The sequence below is a fragment of the Podarcis gaigeae genome (assembly GCF_964106915.1).
Source record: "Podarcis gaigeae genome assembly, chromosome: 2".
Classification (NCBI taxonomy): domain Eukaryota; kingdom Metazoa; phylum Chordata; class Lepidosauria; order Squamata; family Lacertidae; genus Podarcis; species Podarcis gaigeae.
This window is the reverse complement of record NC_139679.1, coordinates 97,306,172-97,330,158: the sequence shown is the minus strand read 5'-3', so window position 1 is coordinate 97,330,158 and position 23,987 is coordinate 97,306,172. Positions and strand designations below refer to the sequence as shown.

General features: G+C 40.1%; 1 protein-coding gene across 27 annotated transcripts in view; it reads right to left on the bottom strand.

Annotated features, from left to right (window-relative positions):
* FOXP1 (forkhead box P1) overlaps positions 1 to 23,987 on the bottom strand; it is a 538,949-nt gene that overhangs the window by 436,935 nt on the left and 78,027 nt on the right. For 6 of the 27 annotated variants that reach the window (XM_083723839.1, XM_083723828.1, XM_083723836.1 and 3 more), the window contains exon 4: positions 2,841 to 2,926. The exons of 19 other annotated variants lie outside the window; for them this stretch is intronic. The gene's annotated coding sequence lies outside the window, so the exon portion shown is untranslated. Of the gene's footprint in view, positions 1 to 2,840; positions 2,927 to 5,243; positions 5,299 to 23,987 lie in introns of those variants that run through there. 2 more of the 27 variants (XR_014560511.1, XM_083723840.1) reach the window with 1 other exon arrangement.

Here is a 23,987-nt window from a genome sequence, read left to right as displayed (position 1 = left end):
TGCAGAGGAGGGGAGCAGTGTGGCACCCTCCTGGCAGTGATAGTTGAATGTGTTTATCAGGATGCAGTGGGATGAGGAGGCAGTGAAGTTGAGGGTAGGGCCCTCCAGACTGGATGTTCCAGCCTGCAGGTGAATGCACTACTGTTGCTAAAATCTTGCATCAAACTTATTATGTCAGAACAATGCAAAAGGCCATTATCACCGCCTTCATCATTAACAAGATGTATAGCTAGATACCATCAGCATATACAACTGCAGTTGTACCAGTCTCACAATATTCCCAGCTGGTGCTGCATACAATTACAGCAAGGGAGTGAGCAGCAGTTCTAGTTCTCACCGAATGGTTTCTGACAACTCAAAACCCTGAAAACATTTTCTTCTGTGACAATGCTCTGAATTTTTGAATGGTGTTCCTCTAGCCCTTTCACAAAACTACAATATTAAGGATTATGATTTTATTATTTGAGAGCCATGAAGGATGAAACAGATTTGAAACTGCTTTACCTGTGTAGTGAGAAGGCATCAACAGTTCCAAAGGCTTCAGGAATCTATGCTCAGAATAAAAACAGTTCATGGGATAAAATGGAAGCCCTGTCTATATGGTACCTCTACAAAACACATATAAGCTAATTATGCTTATATATAGTGGGTGACAACCATCCTCTTTAAATGTTTAAATAGATGGTAGGTAGGTAGGTAGGTAGATGATAGATAGATAGATGATAGATAGATAGATAGATAGATAGATAGATAGATAGATAGATGATAGATAGATAGATGATAGATAGATAGATATAGATAGATGATAGATAGATAGATGAGAGAGAGAGAGAGAGAGAGATATTTAAATCTTATATTTATATTTCCCCCGATTAAATATTATAATATGCAGTTTCCAGCTCTGACCCACCTTAAGACAGGGTGAGTTAAAAATCTAAACAAAAACGCACACACATAATAATCATTAATAAAAACCAACTGCACAGCATTCAACTTATCTGCGATTGTTGATCATAGTAATCATCATTACATAATTCATAGTTTTTACACCATTTAACGAATAACTTTAGCTCCAGTGAGCAGGTTTATTCGAATGATAGGACATCACTTAATCTTCATCTAACGTTTTTCTAAAAATGCTTGTTAAAATGTGCAAGGAAGGGTTGCTTGCAGCACCATATAGCTATACCTTTCCTTATTTTTTGCACCATTTCTACTATATAATTCTCCAATCCTGCCCTGAGGTAGATGGACCAATGATCTGACTCAGTATAAGGTGGCTTCCTAATCTTTGCACAGATTTCTTTTGCATTAAGTGATCCCTTACTTTGATGGCCTTTTCTGGCTATGAAAAAGCAGCCCTTTTTTTCATTTCCCATTTGCAACAAATTTTCATAAGGAAACTGGAGATAAACACTGAAGAAAATACCTACTTTGCCCTTTTCTGCAGCCCATAGCATCCTGCCTGAGACGCCTATTAATTCAGTGGCCATCAGTTTGACAAACAGATGATAAAGAATTAAGGAGAAGAACACAGCAAAAGTCAGCTGTTGATCTTAGGAATTTCCATTGAAAGGACCCCCCAGGGGAACTTTGAGAAGTGTTCTCAAAAGAAACAGAAATCTATTTTGACCAGGACTGAGCTGAAGAATTTGGGCCCAGTAATTTTTGTAGGTTTTGAGTGGCGTGGATAGTAACAGATAGCAGGTGGGAGTGTTGGCATTCACCAGGCCTCCACAGTTGCCTGTGTTGCTGCTGCATACTGGGACGAAAGGGTCCAGGCAGTGGCAAGGTCAGTTTAGTGCAAATTCACCAGCGGGATCACCGCCACCCGACCCCACTGTCCCCTACCACATGGCTAAGAGTATAACCTGATAGCTGGGAAGCCGTCAGTTCAAATCCTGCCTCATATATGAATTCATTATGCCAGCCTGCCTATGGCACATCTACTCAGAAGTAAGCTCCGCTGAGTTGAAAAGGACTTACTCACAGGAAAATGCATAAAGAATTGCAGCTTAAATAGTCTCCAATAAGCTATCTTCTCTTGGCCTCCATCCTCTATATACAATATAGATATACAATATACACCTGCTTTATAAAATCACTGAGGTAATATATGTGAAGCACTTTGAAAGCAGCTTATAAATGCTAAGTACTGCTATTAAACATTCTGAAAGCGCTGCCTTGGGATTTGTGTGGGTGGGGTGGAGAGGAATGTCAGTAAGGTTTAAATAAATAAATAAATAAATGGTGGGATGGGAGCAAATCCGTAAGTGTGGTAAGATTACGAAGGAAATTGGGTGAAGATGGAAGGATCAAAACGAAGATCACCTTTGTGGCCTGATAATTTTGAGATTACTATGTGGCCGTATAAAAATGTTACCAGTTTACTCAGGTTACTACAATAGCATTATAACAACACTGACAGCTTGTCGATATTAATAGGCTGGTTTAATGCATTATCAATGCTAATCCAATTTTACTCCTTTCCTGGACTCTACCGGACAACAGAAGAACAAAAATCAGCCTTAGAATGGCTGGGAACTACTGAATAACATTGGCAATACTTATATATTAATGGGAAACGGCAGCTATGTTGCTACACATACCTGCAATTCACTGTCCACTTACGACCTATTTGCCATAAAATTTATCCACCACTTCTTTTAAAAAAGCTTGCCAGCAATTTGAAAATCATGTATGTGATCATATATGTATATACAGTCATGCACAAAAACACTATGGACTAATAATAAAATCCTGTACATCAGGGGTGGGGAACCTGGGCTTGCCATGGATCAAATTTGGCCTGAGATGCCATTTCCCCCAACCATGCTCACCTGTCACTTGTGACATCAGCTGATGGGCAGGAGGATAGACTGCAATTCTACGTTGGTAGCTTACTTCTTTCTCACCTCCCTGTGAGCTGATGGAGAGGGGAGAAATAAAGATGCCTTTGTAGGAACTGGCTGCAAGCAGGAAGGAATCAACAAGCACAGGCCAGGCAATGTGGTGCTTCAGAACCCCACACAAGGTATTTCGACAAGTGGATGAGGCAACCCACCTGTCAAGGTTTGCCTCACAGTGGGACCAGAAAAGGATCTGACCCCACAGAGCCAAAGGGGTTTCCCACCCCTCTTGTGTATGTTTACTTATAAGCTATTAGTTTTGAATGACGCTAACTCCCAGGTAAGTGTACAGTCCTATATCCACATATGTAAGGGGAAGCCTAATTAAATTCATTACTTCTGACTAGTCATGCATAATATTGTGCTGTAACTTAGTTGCGCCTAGTTCCCATTCCTTAGAAGGCACACTAAAGTAAGAGAGATTGAGAAGCACTATTAAAATGAAAATATTCTTTTTTACCTTCTGTTTCTGGGCTTGTATATCTAATTCACATAACTGAATAATTTGATTAAATTTTAACTGGTTATTTTATTTTTAATTGTTCTTATTGTGTTCTCTGGGTTGCTTTGGAGGCCCATGTGGGGTCAAAAAGCACCTGTAAATATTTATATAAACTAAATGAATTCCTCTTGAAGTCCAACAAATTATTACTAGTTACATCTTTGAAGGTGAAAAACACTATTTCATATTTTTTTACTCTGTAGCCCCACACATTTTAGACGTCTGAATAACCAAAGTGCATTTTTGCTGATCCATGCGACGGTCATCTCCAGGCTTGACTACTGTAATTCGCTCTATGCGGGGCTGCCCTTGAAGCTGTCCCAGAAACTCCAGCGGGTACAGAATGCTGCAGCGAGGCTCCTCACGGGGTCTCTGCCATGGGAGCATATTCACCCAGTGCTTTTCAAGCTGCACTGGCTCCCGGTGGAGTACAGGGTCAGATTTAAGGTGCTGCTTTTGACCTTTAAAGCCCTTCACGGCCTAGGACCCTCGTACCTACGGGACCGCCTCTCCTGGTATGCCCCACGGAGAGCCTCAAGGTCCATAAATAATAACACCCTAGTGGTCCCGGGCCCTAAGGAAGTTAGATTGGCTTCAACCAGAGCCAGGGCCTTTTCAACTCTGGCTCCGGCCTGGTGGAACGCTCTGCCTCATGAGACCAGGGCCCTGCAGGATCTGATTTCTTTCCGCAGGGCCTGTAAGACAGAGTTGTTCCGCCTGGCCTTTGGCTTGGAGCCAGTTTGATTCCCTCCCTCCCTCTCTCTCTCTCTCTCTCTCTCTCTCTCTTTTTCCTCTTTCTTTCTTTTCCTTCTCCTCCTGCGATGAGGCTACATTTTAATATTTTAATGTTCCATTATTTGAATGTTGTATTTTATTTTTGTTTTTAAGTTGTAATAATTCATCTTGTTTTTATTATTGCTTGTAAGACGCTCTGAGCCCGGCCTTGGCTGGGGAGGGCGGGGTATAAATAAAAAATTATTATTATTATTATTATTATTATTATTATTATTATTATTATTATTAAAAATCCTGAGTTTTTCATATGAAGGAGAATAAATCTGTTTAATTCTGCATTTGATTGCAGAGTAAGCAATTCACTATGGATCATATCCAAAGCTGTATGCTTCAGGAAAAAAGGCAGTTGAGGAGAACTTGGGGAGAGGTCAATTGAAGAGGAACATATCAATTGCAAAGGATAAGGATAAAAAGCAAGTTAAGGGTAAGTGTGAGATTAAGCGATCCGGCTTGGTAACAGGAAATGCGGATTGAAAACGAACACAAGGGGAAGCAAAGTATTGTGGTAATACTTAGTCTCTTAATTTGGGAATGAAATACAGATCTTTAGCATGAAAGAATGGCAGGATGCTATCCACAATCTTTCCTGCTACAGAGTAATACCCCATTCAAATAAGCATATTATTTTATTTAACAACTCCTGGATACTAGTGCAATCCTGTCATTCTTCTCCCTTTCCACAGTTACAGAATCTGCCTTTTCCCCACCTCCCACGTGAGTCATATACAAATACTTTCCTTGAAAACTTCACGTCTATATTTTCACACCATACATATTTTAGTAGTTTCCTTCTTCTGGGCATCAGAATCTCTTCTAGGCCTGTGCATCTTCCCTTCTCATTTTCAAGTATCAATATACTCATTTCCAATCTATTTAAGATACTGTGGTGATGGTTAGTAAGTTAGTTCTGGGCTGCAGTTTTCACTTCAGCATTTTCTTGTGTTTTCAGTGGCTGAGGGAAAGCTGGCCTGGAACGATTTTGATAGTCAGTGGGGAGCATCTATTTCTTTAAAATGTTGTTAAGAAAGGAGACTTACCACAGCAGTTACAGTATGAGGTGGCAGAGGAAAGAATCAAGTCTTTTTTCTTCCTCTTAAAAAAGAAAGAAAAGAAAGACTGAAAGCCACCACTTCAAAAGGCAACAGAGATTATGAGAAGTGTTCCTTTCGGGGAACAGATCAGTGGCTAAACTCACACATTTTGTCTGTTTGCCACCGCTAGAAGCACTGACAAAGTTTTCAACCGTTGTTTTTTTTTAAGAGAGTTTGACATTCCTCTATGCCATCTCATATCTATTATACTAAGCCCCCACCACACAAAAGCCTCCAAAAACGGTCCCTACTTTCACAAATGAATGATATGAAGAACAGTACCAGATTTACGTATAAGCTAAACAAGCTATAGATTAGGGCCCCACTCTCTTCGGTGCCCCCAAAAACATTAATGGGGGGGGGGACTGGATGTACATCTCCAAAATGTAAGATAAAAACAAAATAAAACCTACATACAGCAACAGTGTTTTGTGTTGTATAGGCTCATATGATGTAAGTAATAGGCCCTGCCTGCTAGCCTGCTCCTTAAAAATATCACTGGTTTGCTCATTTCTATATATAGGGTTCCTACATTCTGCATGGACTGGTTACATGGCAACATGTGCAAATGGCTTTAGATACCTATTTTTTGTTGTTTTTGTTTAGTCATTTAGTCGTGTCCGACTCTTCAACACAAAAAACAGCAACAATTTGTTGTTGCCAAAGGACAGCTGGACATATAAAGGGCCCCATTACCTTCAGTAGCTTAGGGCCTCATCAAACCTAAATCCGGCCCTGCCAACAAATGTGGTGATGGACATTTTCAGCCCACTGTTCTTACAAGCTTATCTCTTCATTCAAATAAGCTTCAGGCTGTACGAGATGCACAGACAACAGGAATCACAAGGACCTTAGCTGCTTGCCACACTGTTTTATCATGTCAAAAGGAGAACTTGCCCGTCTTCTCTTCCCACCCTCATCACTAATGAAATGAATAGGTTCTGATTCATAGATAACTTTCACATCTCACCACTGAAGATGGGGAGGGAGCTAAAAAAAAATAATCCCACTTGGACATCAAGAATAAGTGTGAGGCATTGAAGCACCTGCTTCCTGTCACAGTGCACATAGTAAGATCCACAGATGCACCCCCTGCCTAAAGGTATCTCCTTCTGCATTGCCTCTCTTTTCATGTGTCCACAACCATGCTTCGCCCAGTATTCTTTGTTAGGAAAACAAGAGACGGGTACAAGTTCAAGACATCTCCAATAACTTATTTCATATGTTTCAGAGCCATGGCTTTCAATTATTCTGACTGAAACTTCTCAAATCCCATTTAAGATATGGCTGCTATGCAGCAAGTGAGCTGCTCCTTTTGGAAATCTGAAGTTAAACAAAGACTTTTCTCTGTAAGGTGTTTTTCATGCAAGGCCTGGAAATGCAATTACATTTAATTTTTATAATAAAGTCATACAATCACTGGAGGTATGTGTTAGAAGGTACATTTTATTGTTTTTCATCATGTAATTGTGTGCTTCGTTGCTTTTGGGCTCCTTTTTTCTCGTAGTGGGAGGTGTTGTAACTTTGGACAAACCACTTGTCTGGGGATGAGATTGGGATGTGACACTAAGCAGTACCTTGTGCTGCAAACCAAAAAACGAAAAGAACCCACCCTTCTTATTTCATATTAGCTGTATTTTAAAGTAATGATCAAAGAGAACATGTCATTTGTGGTAAATAAAAGGATGTCCATTACAGACTAAAAGCAAATTGAAGAATATGGGAAGCATTTGGGATTTGGTTATTCACAAAAAAATGTGAGCCTGAATTCACCACTTCATCCCTTACACAGAAGTTGTAGTATATAAATGCTTTGGAATCCATCTCTCTTTTTTATTACTTTTATTAATAAGTTTATTTATTATTTTCCCATTTTACAACAAATCATACAAATTAACAAAACAGAAAATAACTTCAAATCAACTCCCCCCCCCCCAATCTGTGGTTCATTCCATTTTATATTTATTGCTGCATATCCAGATTAATTCCTTATTTATTTATTTATTTATTTATTTATTTATTTATTTATTTATTTATTTATTTTCTCTAAATTTCCTTAAGTTATCTTTACTGCTCGTTTTACATTAACTCTGCTAATGTTTTAAGTTGCTTACAATAAATTTTCAAATATTCAATAATTTCCCCCAGTCTTTATTAAAAATTATTTCTTCCAGATTCCTTATTCTTCTCGTAAGTTTGGAATCCAAATCTCAACCATCCCTATCCCACAGAGAGTTTGTTGCGGAGGAGGAAGGGAAAGGAGATTGTTAGCCGCTTTGAGACTCCTTAAGGGGAGTGAAAGGCGGGGTATCAAGTCTAAAACTTCTTCCTATGGCAATTCAATCTCCTACAATATATATAAAATGAATGATATAATATAAGCCTCTGCCTACACAATTTTAGCTTTGGGAAGGAAATAGGGGCCTAACAACTCTCAGCACCCTTAACAAATGGCAGTATCCAGGATTCTTTGGGGGAAGCCAAGACTATAGGAAGCACCTAAAGAAACCAGTGTCTGCATAAGCTGACAGATGATCTGTGATTTAAGACGGGCATGTATAAGAAATGAAAGAAAGGGGAAATTACAAAGGAGGAGTATACACAAGTAACCAACAGTTGCAGGGAGAAGGTCAGGCAGGCCAAAGCTCAGAATGAGCTCAGGCTTGCAAGAGAAGTTAAAATTAATTTTAGAAGGTTTCTTTGGATAAGTTCACAGCAAGAGAAAGAGCAAGCAAGGAGAAATGCTATTGGGTGACAGAGAAAAGGTGGAATTGCTCAACAAGTACTCTGCCTTGTTCTTCACACAAAAGGAAAGTGATGCCCAACCTAGTGATAACAGACTAAATTATGCAAAGAGGGAGCTGCAGCCCATGATATGAAAAGAGGTGGTAAGAGAACACCTAGCTATTTTAAATGAATTCAAATATCCAGGCCTGATGAGTTGCACCCAATGGTACTAAAGCATGGGTTTCTTATAACTGACAGATCTCTTATCTTCTTTGATAGTGTTACAAGATTGGTGCATCACAGGAATGCTGTGGACATAATGTATCCTAATTTCCGTAAAGCTTATGATGAAGTCTACCATATTTTACCATAATAGAGATGGTGTCTGGATAAAAAATGGAAGGGAGTTCAAAACGTAGCTTAATATCAGCCATTATCATTGACAGCCACTGTATTTTCAAGGGCAGAAATGTAACGAGATCAGCACATCACTCAGATGTTAAATCTTGAATTACATTTTTAGACTAATGACTACATCTCAAATTAAAAAAGAGCTTTCATTTTACTTGCTTATTTATTTAAACATTCTGCCCTGCCTATTGATGGAGGGCCAAACCACATGTTATGCTTACTGTTTAGTGTGCAACTACATCCAGTGTGTTCTCTTGAATCAATTATAGAAGGTGATTTCCCCAATAGTTACTGGGCACACAGCATGTGGGAACTGGAGCATTTGCAGCCATGATCAGGACAATCATGCACACATCCAAACAGCTATGAGGTGGAGGCGGGCAGGCAGGAATTCTCATTGGCACCAAAGGGAGAAACAGAAGCACAGAAACCAAGAAGAGCTTGGTCCCTCTTCCACCAGCCTGCTTCCTCTCTTGTATGACCTCGCCAGCATGGAATTTCTTGTTGCCATTGCTAACAGATGAGCGAGAGCTTAAATACAGGACTGCTCTAAAAGCATATCCACATGTGTGACAGTAGCCAAAGCGGATGTTACAACGGCACAAATTACCATGGCTTGGTTGTTCAATGAAGCGGATTTGCAAAAACGGGCCAAGTGTCCAGAATGACATGAAATATGTGAACTTACTTTAAAAAAAATGTGGGGATAAGAACTTAATAAAATATCTTCCAGCCTCCTCCCCACTCACAATAATCCTCTTCCTTACTTAGCTTAATGGAAAAGGTTAATTGCTTTATCTGAAATTATTCTGCTAAAATTTTCTATCAGAGCACCTTTCCACCAACAATATCTGCTTCATGCAGACATTGTAAGAAGACAGTTCACCAGCCCAACATCAAAGTTCCCATAAAGGTAGGAAACAGCTTCCTGTGCCTTTTAATGGCTGCATGACAGGGACACAAACACAACAGTTGTGGCATTACTGTTCATTGATAGTTTAGTATTCTATTTATTTCTCTGTAATGTAGGTGAGGGGAGCTCTGTCAGGAAAGGAGTTCGCAACCATACACAACTTAATTGCTAGTGGCCATCAAACCTGCTCTAAATCTTCAGCAGTGCTGAACATTATTATTACTGGGAAGAGTTATATATCAAGCTATTCAGTTTTCTCTTTTCACTTGCTTCTGTGAGACTAAGGTGCAGTTCTAGCGGAGGGCCAGCCTTGTTTTTTAACATGAGGCAGAACTCTGCTGGGACTGTACAACTGAAGAATATAGGAAGAGGGTTGCATGATTAAATGTTCCCCCCACATGTCTGAGTAAAGCTAATATGACGTGGAAAAGAATGTTAGCTAATATTTCCTAATGAATCAAGTTTTCTATGTACAAGGAGTTAAGTTTATACAAGAAGAACGTTTAGACAAGTGATCTTCTATCAGCCTTCTAAAGTGGTGCAAGAAGGCTATTTTTTCCTGATATACAGATCAGCTCACAAGCCATTGATATGTTCATATTTACAATTATTAAAATCACTTTCTGTACTATTGGCCTCAATAAAAATATGGGTCCAATAAACCCCAGTAAAAGTTAGAAACTTGCATTCAGTAATCAACCGAAACAGCATAAAAGGAAAAGCCAAAGAAGAAAATGTGGGCTGCAATAACTTGTGTAACTGTACCTACTCCCTTAATAAATATATCTTAAAATAGCCTCCCAGTGATACATTTGCAGTGCAATGCAAAAACAACATTAGATTTAAGCTATGAAACAGGTAATTTCACAGAACTACATCTGAACTGAAGGATGCTGTCCAAACTTTATTCTATAGGATGTAATGATTTTAGACAGCATTACATTCTTTCTTTTTCAAGGAATCATAGAGTCTTAGAGTTGGAAGTGCCTCCAAGGGTCATCTAGTCCAACCCCTGCTCTGCAGGAATCTCAGCTAGAGCATCCATGACAGATGGCCATCCAACCTCTGCTTAAAAACCTCCAAGGAAGGAGAGTCCCACTTCTCGTAGGAGTCTGTTCCACGGCTGAACAGCTTACTGTCAAAAAGTTTTTCTGAATGTTCAGTCGAAATCTCATTTCTTGCAAATTGAAGCCATTGGTACGAGTCCTACCCTCCAGAGCAAGAGAAAACAAGCACGCTCCTTCTTCCATACAACAGCTCTTCAGTTATTTGAAGATGGCTATCTTATCTCCTAGTGATGTATGGAAGTGAGAGCTGGACCATAAAGAATGCTGATCGCCGAAGAATTGATGCTTTTGAATTATGGTGCTGGAGGAGACTCTTGAGAGTCCCATGGACTGCAAGAAGATCAAATGTATCCATTCTGAAGGAAATCAGCCCTGAGTGCTCACTGGAAGGACAGATCGTGAAGCTGAGGCTCCAATACTTTGGCCACCTCATGAGAAGAGAAGACTCCTTGGAAAAGACCCTGATGTTGGAAAAGATGGAGGGCACAAGAAGAAGGGGACGACAGAGGACGAGATGGTTGGACAGTGTTCTCGAAGCTACAAACATAGAGTCTGACCAAACTGCGGGAGGCAGTGAAAGACAGGAGTGCCTGGCGTGCTCTGGTCCATGGGGTCACGAAGAGTCGGACATGACTAAACGACTAAACAACAGCAACATCTAGTCTCCTCTTTTCCAGGCTAAGCATACCCAGCTCCTTCAAGCGCTCCTCATAAGGCTTAGTTTCCAGACCCCTGAACATCTTGGTTGCCTTCTTCTGCACACGTTCCAGCTTGTCAACATCTTTTTTGTATTATTATTTCATTTTTAATGGTACAGCATCAACATAACCTTGACACATTAGTCACCTTAGTAACAAACAAGTGTACCATATTCATGCATAATTGAAATCTCAATAGGATATTCAATTTAATACATAGATAGGTTAAAATGAATTTAAATAGATAGTATTTCAACAGGATAAAATCCAGCATTGAACTGCTTCATGTTACTGCAAAATGGAAACAAGAATGCCACTTTTGAGAAGTCCACACTCTGTTTAAAACTGAAAACCTGGAAAATTCCACAGCCAAATTATAAAGTGTTTGTGTAAAAATTATATACTGATTATAACAGTAACCAGATTCTACTATCACTGGTTACTATTATAACTTTAAATTACCTGAGTGTTCTATTGTCACCACTGTGTCATAATTTCTCTCTCTCTCACACACACACACAATATTACAGATTAGGAGCAGGTGGATTGCAGGTTACTTTTCTGTAAAATGAGGACTATCATATGCCGATTTGGTCTAATCTAGGTAGATGCACTGCTGGGAGTGAACTGAAACTATTCATCAGATGGTTTAGATAAGATCAGAAAGAGCTTAGATCATTCTTTGCTAAGCTGCTGCCCTCCAGATGTTTTGAACTACGACTCCCATCAGCCCCAGACAGCACAGCCCTGTTCCTTTCAGCTCCTCACCCCAAATATCTCTTTGAATTCCTTTGGAGCTTGAAAATAAGAATGAAGACTTGGCATAAAAGGTCTCCAAAAGAGAAAACCTGCTACACAACTCATACTTCTGAAAAGGTTGCATTCTGAGCTTTTTATTATCAATATTTTGGGGAATATAATACAGTGGTACCCCAGGTTAAGTACTTAATTCATTCTGGAGGTCCGTACTTAACCTGAAACTGTTCTTAACCAGAAGCACCACTTTAGCTAATGGGGCCTCCTGCTGCTGCCACGCCACCAGAGCACAATTTCTGTTCTCATCCTGAAGCAAAGTTCTTAACATGAAGCACTATTTCTGGGTTAGCGGAGTCTGTAACCTGAAGCATATGTAACCTGAAGCATATGTAACCTGAGGTACCACTGTAATAGAATAAGTACCCTACCGATTTTTCTAGTCCAACACCCTATTTCTTCTAGTGGCCGACCAGATGCTTCAAGCAGGACATGTGTGGAATAGCTCTCTTCTGCCATTGTTCTTCAGCACAGGTAGTCAGAGGCACGTTACCTCTCAGCCCGGAGGTCGAGGTCTTCTGCCATCGACATTTAGAGGGCAAGCATGTAAACCAGGCCCTCTGCTGATGTTGTTCAAACGTAACAGGCACAAAATAGCCTACTAGCCACAGATATCGGTAATGTATCCATTTTAAAAAATGCACGGCATTCTTCTGCAATCTGAACACTGACTTCTGCAGGACAAGGCATCGACTCTTGAGCAGAGGTAGATTAAGGAACTGTGCAAGGGGCAGTTACCAAAAGTCCATGCTGCCAAAGCTAACCAGGGAGCACAGAAAACAAATCTTCAACATGTGGTGCTCAATGTTGCTGTTGCCATGGCAAATATTCATGTTTCAAGAGAAGTGTTAAATCTTGTATCAGAAGTCAAATTGGCTGCCAAGACACATTTTCACAAGTAAGGGAATTTTTGTCTTTTCAGAATGGAACCATTTTTCAGTTGACACTGACTTTTCCCTAAAATAAATTCCTCAGTAACTAAGCCAATCACACTTGACTGAGTCCCAAAAAAATAAATAAAAATGAATTAGTCTATTCCACTACAGAATTGTCAACAGTTTTGTGTGTGTGCATGCAAATGCCTTAAGAGTTATTTAGAAAACCCAATACTCCAATGCTAATAAATATTTAAACAGCTACCTCAAAAAAGACCTTAATTGCAGCACTGAAAGTCATTCAGATTCTAATAAGAGAAGGAAGACAAAGAGTTGACTTTGCCTGTCCAAGTTCTGTCCACAAATGTAAGATTCAGTTTCCACCACAAACATATAGCCACGAATCTAAAACTCAGGATGAGAGAGACCAGAAAAGAAAAGAAAAAAGGAAGCCAACTGTTTTGCAGATTTCTGGTCATTTTGTATCTTTGAGGAACAAACTTTAAATTCACAATGTTTCAAAATAAAAACATTGATGATTATAGTAAAAGATTCCAATCTCCTTTGTGTCAACACAGTACTATAATTATTGATCCAATGGAAAACTTGCTTGAGTGGAATGCACTTCTGATTAGGGGAGATTTCTGCCAGTTCCCATCTCCACAGATGCAGTCCCTCATGCTACTGTGAATACTATTCCAGAGGTTCCCCTGTTTTTCAGGAGTGGCCTTTTAAGTGTCCAAGGAGCGCAGTGGGAAGGAGGTGAGAGAGCCCCATTGTTCTTAGGACCCAAATCAAAGGACTGGGTCCACAGTACGCTAGTCCTATTTAGATCCTATTTTAAATCAATGTGAAAATTAAGTCAAAGCTTAGTGATATCTTGTCAATGTCAATGGGAACTAAACTCAATTTACTTTTCAATTTTGTTTTATTTAATCAAACCACAGACAAAAACAAAATCTATAATCCCTGAGTAAAAACCATAAAATGTGAAACTATATGGCGGGGGCCACTAGGGGCGCATCGGAAGATGGCTGACAATAACATCTCTCCGACCCACACAAGGTAATTAAGAGGCTGTGATGGGAGTAAACAGCCTCCCTGCCCCCCCAAGCGTGTGGGGGGGGGGACTGCCCTTGCCTGCTGTGCCCTATACCACCCCCGAATTTGTGGGGGTGGGGGCACTAGGCAGAAAGCCCTTGTGCGGATCTCGGTGCTCCTGGACGCTGTCTCTGATTCGCGCCTCTAGCTACAGCAACTTCAAAAGAAACAATTAGGAGGAAGCTAATGCACATATTTCTAGGAAGAGGGGGGGGGAGTAAAGACTGCTAACTGAAGAGATCTCTGATAAACAAGACGGGTCGGAGGAACAAGAATAAATCATGAGAAGACACACCAAGGCTCGGTATGTTCGGCAATGGGACTGGATGGGGAAGGGGGGGAAACTTTCCTTTCTTTTCTCTATGTGATTAACCAAGAATCCCCCCCCCCACCAAGTCACAAGTCAGAAATGCCGTTTAAATGACTTAAGCTGTGGATTTAAGACTGTGTGGAGATAATTTTCTAACCAAAGCATGTTTTAAGAAGATCGTGGAAAGCATAAGAGCTTTGGAATGACGCAGCAAAAAATACCGTCGCCATTTTGGCAATTTCTGTCAGAAGAGTTAAGTCTGGGAGGAGGAACAGAGCTGTTTTTATATTGTGGGTGAGCCTCCTCAGAGGGACTAAAGAGCGACAGATTTGCGAGATTAATGATGGAAAGAGTGCTGTTATTTATGAAAGTGATGATATATGGAAACCATCTTGATATGATGATTGGACGAACAGAAAAATTCACACAGGATTATAATTGGTGTTTACCTGCTTAAGGAGATTATCAGAAGAGATCATAAAGAAAAAAAGAAAAATATACGAACAAGAAGAGATGTGGAAACAGCAAGATAAGACTGGATAGAATTATGAACATTTTTTGGACATATTTGTGGATATTGACGCAGCAGCAAGAAGATGATCGGAATCCCCCTTCGGAACTTGAAATATGGGTCCCCCCAACAAAAATTTAAAATTTGGCTTTGTGATTCGGAATTTATGTGATGCGATTTGATTTGATTGGTCGGTTAATAAAAACTATTTTTTTAAAAATGTGAAACTAGATGGCGATGTTGAGCTATAGCAAATTCAAAATATTTTTCAAAACATTTTTTTTAAAAAAAGCATTTTCACAGCGTTTATTAGATATTTGTAGATTCCACCTTAGATTTCTTGTCTATGTGAAACTTTCTGTATAGTGCTCTCAGCTAGCATGTGTTCCTCTCTGATTTCTAGTACTAAAGGCTTTTTAAAAAAACTTTATCTCACAATGGACAACAAATCTAAATATCATTCTGTCCATTTCATCCTTACTTAATTACAGCAAATTGCTTATTAAAATACTTGAATCTCAACCAAAATACTTCACTTATTTTCTTTTAAATTATATACCTTATTTTTTCCCCTTTCTTGCCTCTCCTGGTACCACATTTTGTATTGTAGTGTACTGTAGCCCTGTGTTGTTGTTTTCTTTCATTTGAATCAAGCCATTGAGCAGAATCCCTGTATTGCAACAAAGCGTCAGAATTTGTCCAGCTTAGACAGGATAAAGCCAATGCCTAACTTACAACAGTATGCTTTAGAGCAGGGGTAGGCAACCTAAGGCCCATGGGCCGGATGAGGCCCAATCACCTTCTCAATCTGGCCCACAGATGGTCCAGAAATCAGCGTGTTTTCACATGAGTAGAATGTGTCCTTTTATTTAAAATGCATCTCTGGGTTATTTGTGGGGCATAGGAATTCGTTCATATATTTTTTTTCAAAATATAGTCCAGCCCACCACATGGTCTGAGGGACCAGCCCTCGTCTGAAAAAGGTTACAACCTTAGCCTAACACTTGACTAATTCAGGTGGGCTAAAATAAAGCCCAGATTAACTTGCAGTTAATGTTCAGATCCAACATCTTCCCAACCTAGCCATGATGGAAGCTCAGACCTACCTACCTTCAGTCTGTGAAAGGATCTAGCTCAGAAGGGATATAACTCAGTTTGTATGAAATTTGCTGCTCAGACTAAACAGCTGCCCACCAAATCAGTAATAAGATTAGTTCCACAGAGAACTCAAACTTGGTTTTCACTTTTTCAGATTACACATTAGTAGTAACGGTGGCAGCAGTGGTAGTTACTAATGGTATTACAGTCTTTACTATAGCATAGTCAAAGTTCTTTTATTACTGCAAGGAAGACAACAATACTGATGATTATCAGCAGCTATTGCATATGTACAATAATGGTTTCTTTCCCCTTTTATAAGAAAAGAAAAGAAAAAAAGAATGCATATTTGCATTACCATCATAATAACTACCACAGATTGACATGATATGATTGAGTATAATGGCTTCTGTGGAACCATTATGGTCGATCAGCAAATAATATACTTTTGCAGTTGTCTAACTACATATTTGCACATGTCAGCTCTTGTATACTTCAGTGACATAATTTAAAAGAAATGTTTTTTTTAAAAAAAACCTGTAAGAACAAACAACGACAACACAATATACTGGGGGGGTCAGTTCTGTCTAACATACAAAACTGGGAAATGTTACATTTAAAGACAAAACTCTAAAGAAAGAAAATATCTTTAACTCACTGAACAATGTCAAGTCTGAAGAAATCCAACAAATAAAATAAGGAATCAGTTTGAAAACCTAAAAGTGGAATTATAAGGTGATGTTCAATTGAGGTGTTCCACTTACACAATGGATTTCTGCTTCGTCAAATGTGAATTCCCCTGCCACCCATACCCCCTACAGCCCCACACTGTACCCCCACAAGTTGATCTGGAGGCTTGGGGAATTCTCTAAAACACATTTAGGGAAATGGGGGACTGCAGTGGAGAGGGGAGGAAGGAGAATTCCATTGCATCCACTGGTGCAATGTTAGATCACACCCATAAGACATACAACGAGGGCTGCTACCAAAATCGAATAAAATCAGCAAAGAAGTACAACAAACTGCATTTTAAAAAAAATACTCACCAAAATTCACAAGCAAATCCACCTGGTTCCAGCACACCCACCCAACCCCCAGTTGAGTCAAATATCACCAGGCCTCTGCAGCTGTCTCTGTTGCTGTGATGCACTAATGATCTAAGTGCCCCTTTTAAAAGAGGATTGACTTTGCGAATCTGGAATGGATGCCAAAAAGGCAAGGGTATGTTGAAATCTTGTGGAAAAGGTTATCACCTTCTAATTCAAAGCATGGGCCCATATTCTCAGCTTATGAAACATCAGATCGCAAATTTGTAGAATATCTGGCTTCAGAAGTAGCACTGATGAGACATTTATACTTGAATGCTATATGGCAAGTGCCTATGACTGCTGGACAGTTTAAAAACCCTCTCAACTGTTTGAAGACCATTTAATGTTCCTGTGCAAAGAACATCCAGGACATTAGAGTCAGAATTCACAAAGGAGATTTTGCTGGCAAATAGTCCACAGCTAACTATTTCCTCATGCATTGAGATTTTAAGTAATTCTTAGGGGCTTTGTAGGAAGGGAGTATTAATGGAGGGTAGCAGTGGAAACCTATGCATTGATTCAATGAATGTGGCCCTGTATGAACATTACACATTTATGACCCATGCTTTCCTGGTTACAAAGCTCTTCAAGACCTACTTCTGAGAGCATATAACTTGGATTAAAAAGGGCAGTTCTGAGTACTGAAAGCCCAAAAGTAGCCTGTATAAAATAGCCAGAAATTGAGTTCTTCTTTTCTTAATTTGGAAAATATCTTTCTAAAAGCCTCTCTACCACCCAGTTAAGGAACAATGCTATGGGTTAAAGCTGTTGGTTCCCAGTAATTTGGCTGCGAGCCAGGGTTCAGAGTAAATGGACAAAGTGAGCAATACTAAGACATGTTCTCTGGGACTGACAGAAAGTATAACCCTCTGAAACCAGCTCGCCTTCAGAACAGTGGCAGAGATTCATGCTCTGGCACCGGGGGGCGGAGAGCTGGCGGGGGCAGGGCTGGCGCACTTCCTGGGAGCGTGGTGCATCGCCTGAGGGGGCATGGCACCCAGAGCGGGCAGGGGGGCTGCCACGATGGCACCCCACTGGGGTCGCGCTGCCGGGGGAGGTGCGCTCCCCCTGCACTCCTCTTCCTCTGCCAGTGCTTCAGAACAGCAGTTTTCCAAAAGGATCAAAGCCACAAAACAAGGTTGAGGTAAAAGCTCAAGACTCCTGGAAAATTGCTTTCTCATTTTTTGGCACTTTTTTTGAAACAGGGTTAGCTTCCACAAGGCACAGCCTTCCACATAGATTGGAGCTCTTGAGGGGCAATTCATATAGACTGAGAGGTGCTGGAGCTAAGTTCTGGCAAGTTCTGGCTGGAGAAAAATAGCCCTGAATATTGGGAAGTAGGGGAGAGAAAGGTTGCCGCAGCAGCTAGAGTCAGTCCTGGTGGGCTTCTGCACACCCATGCACTGAGATGGCGCCTCTTTGCTACTGCCCTCAACATCTTGGGGGTCATTTACAGGCCCTACACTTCAACCCCAAGGCCCAGTCCTAGCTGCACCTTTGTTCCTGAGGACAGTCGTGGCTGCTCAAATGGAGAAGAAAGACGTAAATTCCCCAGGCAAAACAGAATGAAGCTAGCTTTATAACCTATTTAACAAGTAGGTACTTCTTTCAGATCTCATGCTCCTTGCCATTCAGTGCCTCCTGTAAAAGTTCACCCTCTCTCCTTCTCTAGCTTTACTGACTGTTGGTATGAAGAAGCAGTCTTCAGCAATCAGGTACAGAAAGGGGAACAGTTGACTCCTATAAGTTTAATTCTACCAGCACTTGACAAAAAGCGAAATGTGCTGTAGAACTACCTGTTGGTAGCAATAAGCAGATGCTCCCCCCACCCCACCCCCCGCTTCTCCTTCTGCACCTTTTCAGATATAGCAGTGTGAAAACCAACCACATTTGATAAAGAGATGGTAAATGTACAAATAAGCAGACGTGTTTCTTCTTAAAACACTCTGCGCTGTGTGGAAATTCAGAGCCGTTATCTGTTGCAGACCTGTAACGCCCCTTTTTTCCCCTCTAAAGAGAACTTGTGCACATCTAAAACTGCAGAACCTGTTGAGAACATTTTGCTTTCAGCTCAAAAAACTTTTGCTCACTGTATTCAGCAAACAATGCACTTAAAAATATTCTATCCACCCTGCTACCTGCTGCAGACAACCATATGAGGAAAGCATGAAAAATGCTTTACAAAACCATTCCATTAAAGTACCGTTTAAAATTAGCTCTCTGTTACATCCAAATGCAAATATTGCTCTTTTGTAACAGCACAGCAATAGTCTTACATAAAGTGATTCCTGGGGAGGGTATGCATTAGCGTTTCAATCCAGAAGTGTACACTCAGGACTGCCAGCCAAGCAGGCTTCTTTACTGAATGAATAGTTGGAAATAGTATCATACATGCTCCAGGAGATGCGTGTGCAGAGAAATCGGCAGAGAAAGCACTGGTCATGGGGCAGGAGTTCCATATGCATGTCAGAGGGTTCAGCATGCATAAGGACTCTAGCCTCCTATGCGAGGAAATAGGGGTGAGTTCGTCCAACTGTGCAGTGCAACCCAATACCATTTCAACCTTGAAATTACATATTTAACACTTTGTGCTGAGGTAGGTACAGTAACTACAATGCCACTAGAAGGTGGTGCACAGATAACCATCACATCTATACTTGTTTCTGCATCACTTCCACAACGCAGAGTCACCTTATGCCTCAGCTCCATGCTGCCTCTTATTATAACTTGCACGCAAGGCAGTGACTTAGTTTGGTACACTGGTCCAAGTGGCTGCTGGATCCCAGCCACAGCACTTATTTGCTGGTGTTGTGAGGATTGGGCTGTAAGCCTTGCACAGTCTTGTATACAGGTGGCCCCCTACCTGAACCTGGACACCTGCAAGGTATACCTAGATCCATGCTTGTTTCTCGCAAGGTTACTTCAGTTAAATAAAAAAATAATGGGAGACAACACTAGACTGGCAAACTGTGGCAAGCCCATCAAAGCTTTTTTTTTCTCTTGCAACCTGGTTTTAAAAAAAAAGTCCTCTGGTAGAGATACGACTTGTAGTCCTTATTTTGCCTGCCCTTGGTATAGCACAATCCCATTAGGAGCCTTGCAGAACAAATGGAAAATAATTGGTTACTTTGGGAGATGAATGAAGGGTGAGTGAAATGGGAGAGGGGACAACTGTTAATGAGAAGAGTTCCCGCCGCCCCAACTGACGAAGTCAATTTCACAGATGCAACTACTGAAAAATACTGTAAATGTATTTGTTGGGAGAAGGCTATAGAGAAACAAAACAAAGATTCAAAATGCCTTTCTACATGTGACAAAGCAGTATTGGAACAATACAAAAGGTCTCCTTAGCTTTGTGGCATGTGATATTTTGAGGCTCTCAACTCCTTAAGGACATGACTGTGGTGGAAATAATTCTCACAATTAATATATGTATGAAGTTACGGAGTTCACACTGCCCAGTGAATCCTAATCCACCTACAGCGCACAAACATATCTATATAATCTGTCACCTTCAGCAGAATTCATTAAAATAATGTTATATCCCTCCTTGTTAAATGTAATTCTTTTAATTGAATTTTAATCTTACTGCATTATTTGGTAGATTTTTAATTGACATTTGTGGTAATTAATTGGTAAGCATTACAGCTTTGTCTGAAGAATTTAAAACAAAATTTGACACAGAGATTGGCTAGCCAGTGTTGGGATCTGCCTGCTGGGAACGTTTCATCATTCTTTCAGCCCATCCTGCTGATCATAGGTTAGGGGAAATGATGGACTCTTTTTTACAGTCGAGAATTACATTACTAATATATTCCATTACCACCACGCAAATGTCATGTTAATTTCTGATCATCATCAAGTCAGACAATGGTTTCCACACTGGCAACTAGCCAATTAGTTATGTGGAAAAATATTCAGCCAATTATGTTACTTGAATTAGGTTAAGGACTCAAGAGAAAGCAAATAAATGCTTTGAAACTACTTCAGAGATAAAATGTAAGTTGACACCGTCTTCATGTGCTGTACAGGATGTTATACAGTATGATAGGCACCTGCCAACATCCATAACTGTTTATGAAATCTAGCCGTCCTTTATGATGGCAGCAAAGAGCGGCATTTCCCCCCAATATTTGGTTCATTGTGTTAGGAGGAAAACCAAAATAGCTAGGACTGAGCACACAAGGCTTATAAAACACATTAGGCAGTATATATTAAATTGCTAAAATTGCATTCCACCCCCCACGTAAAAAAGTTTCATGATGAAGAGGAAAAAGAAGACAGAACGAAGTTTTCTTGGATTGCTGTCAAAGTGCAGGACAAAGTTATAGCAGGCCATTGTCTGCCATCCAATACTGGCATCAAAGCGATCAGAGTTTGCATTCTGGGCCAGAACTACATCTTTGCTTTTGACGCCATTTTAGGACACATTCTCTGTTTGTAGAGATAGTCACATATAAGTTAAATCATACAAATATTAAGCAAAGAGCCAATAGTTTTGACACAAAATAAGTAACTGTCTATTTGCCAAAGGACACCAAAATGGAGCAAGGAGTGGGGAAGCCAAATGCATCATTCAGATTTTCATCATACCACGTTTGTATCAGAGTAACACCCAGGCCTCTTCCGATGTTCTGCAGGATAAAACTGTGGAGCTTTCCTATTATTTGGGGTTATTAAGCGAATGTTTACAAACACAGGGAAAGCTTTTGCCATCTTCATGCTTAAAAAATTGTGTGCAACTACATTAAAATGGGGGGGGGGATCCTTAGCACCAGCCCCAGTCTTAGGAGATATTCTTGCACAGCAAGATTTCCCTTTATGCTGCTAAACAAATGAACAATGCTGATATATTTTTGGAGATCTGAGGAGAATACATAAAAATCCCTCTCACTGAATCTGGGTGTATATACTGGATTGCAAAGCTGCATACTTTGATTTCTCAATATGATGGTTTAACAAATAAAGATTTAAGTATAAATACTTGGGATTTATGTATAACTTCCACATAAACATACTTGCATGTGAATTTAGCAAAATCGATCTATTCAACTGTTTACTGTGTCAGCCAGTAAAACATGAAGTTATGATAATCCATGTTTAATGGCAGGGTGACGCCTGGAAAATAAAAGCACAGCCCCTTTAAAATATGTGTTAATTTTATTTTTGAATGAAAGTGGATTTATAATAGGCAAAGAGGGTTATTGATTACATGCCAGCAATGCAAAGTTATTATTTAAAAGGAAGTGGGGGGGGGATTCCATATACTTTAAGCAAACTCCTAGTTGAAAAGCCTTTCTTTTCTGTTTAATCTAGAAACCAAAAACTGAGCTCAATTTTCATTCTTCTGACTAAAGAATAATTGTATTTCTTCCAGTGCAAAATATTTGATAAATAAAAATAATTATAATATGAATGATGGAATTGCTTTAGACCTAAGCTAGTAATTCAGAGGTCTGGCAGTACCAATCACACAGGACTAATCACCAGCCTGTTTGCAAAATGAAATAAGGCACGTATGAGCTGCTGGAGTTTTCCTGATAGTCTAGCCATGGTGAGGTGATCAGGGAGTATTACATCTGCACCAGGCAGATTATGGAGCAAAAGTAACTACAACAAAGTAATTCTACAGAACAATTCCTGCCACTCCCCAGAGAAGGAAGAGACGTATGGTGGTGCTAGGTGACTCCCACTTGAGGGGGACAGAGGCAGTCTTGAGTGGAAGTAGCAGGATATGTGTGAGTGACTTGATCATGTCACATGGTATGCGCACATGGCATATGCATGTCCCCCCAGATATTGAGGGGGCCCATCCCCTCCTTGAAAATTTCAGCGGGGGGGGGGAGCTGGCCCTTCCCTGCTGGCACTCCTGATTCTATGAATCTATGGTCAGTGACATCATTTTGTCAATAGGACAGAAGTATACTAAAATGATGAATATTCTTTGTGTATTGTCTATTTTGGGACCCAAAGTATAAGATACTGAAGTTCCTATACATTCATTTTAAGTTACTATTACAAGTGAGGCATCCACAAGCACTGCTGATCAACCGATTCCCAATAAGCCTTAGATCTTTCTGTGCTGACTTTACAGGTGAAAAACATTATCAACTTTCATTATGAAACTATTTTTATTCTAAATAGTTTAATAAAATGAAATGTACTGGGAACCGTCTATAAATTACTGAGTTGCAGCTATATTTTGTCACAATTACAACATTCATTATCTATTTAGCACATTTTCAGTGTTCAAAGAGTTTCCAATATACTGGCTGAACCGAAATATCACACTAAACCTTGGGTTAACACAATACGAACAGTCTGTAGAGACTCTTGGGTTCTCCTGTCCTCACAAAGAAGAGTTTGAAAGCTTCCTCTTCCTCCTTTGGTTAACCACAATTTGTCATGTGGTACCGACCAACGGACTGCGGTTCACTTTAACTATGGTTATTTAAAAGAAGCCAACTTTAAATTATGATTTCAACAGCTGGCTAGTTTAAAGTAATCATAGTTAACAATAACAAGCTTTAGAACCAGAAGACATGGAAAGCTGTATTTAACTCAAAGTGGAAGCTTCCAAACTCTTACTTATGGCCAAACAGCAGAAAGCGGGAGTGAAAGGCTAAGGCTAACAGCAGGTTGTTCCCATCATGTTAAACCATGGTTGAGCATGATGTTTGAATTCTCTGCAATCTTCACAAACCTATAAAGTAGTTTAGTTTGCACGTGGGGCTATTCAAGGAAGATGACTTATCTACAGTCATGTGGTTTAAAGGAACTTGATTCACAGCTCACATTCTTAGCAATAACACTACACCAGCTCTTCTATCACTGTTATAATGCCAACAATGTTCTAGATCAGTAGTTTCCAACCTTTTCCAACCTGGGAGCCACCTCAATTTCTCTCTTTTTTACCATATATTATTATGAGGTTGTGCTGCTGTTGCAACCCACCTTAGATGAGCTTGGAACCAGTAGGATTTGGATTTGATATCCCGCTTTATCACTACCCTAAGGAGCCTCAAAGCAGCTAACGTTCTCCTTTCCCTTCCTCCCCCACAACAAACACTCTGTGAGG